This window comes from Halyomorpha halys, unplaced genomic scaffold (assembly GCF_000696795.3).
Source record: "Halyomorpha halys isolate HHAL.00 unplaced genomic scaffold, Hhal_1.1 Scaffold169.1, whole genome shotgun sequence".
NCBI lineage: Eukaryota > Metazoa > Arthropoda > Insecta > Hemiptera > Pentatomidae > Halyomorpha > Halyomorpha halys.
In genome coordinates this window covers 831,419-831,733 of record NW_027104700.1, presented here as the reverse complement: position 1 = coordinate 831,733, position 315 = coordinate 831,419, and positions in this window count along the sequence as shown.

Below are 315 nucleotides of genomic sequence, written 5' to 3'. Positions count from 1 at the left end.
GATCATCTGATCGAATGTTTATAAGAGATGTACCGAACAAAATAAGGCCTTGCCGTAAGGAAAACCAAGATAAATTGTGGATTGTATATATATAATTTCCTAGGTTAAGTAAATGTATATATTGTAATTGTTTAGATTTTAATAAATAGGAGTTAAGAATCTTATTCCTTCTTCTCTTTTTTTTTGGCATTCTGCTTTCGCCGATACTTATCTTATAAAATATATATAGCGTTATTTCTGTCTGTTGTAGCCTTTTCTATTTCTTTAGTTTATTAAATAAATAATAAAATTTAATATAATTTATTGTATATATTT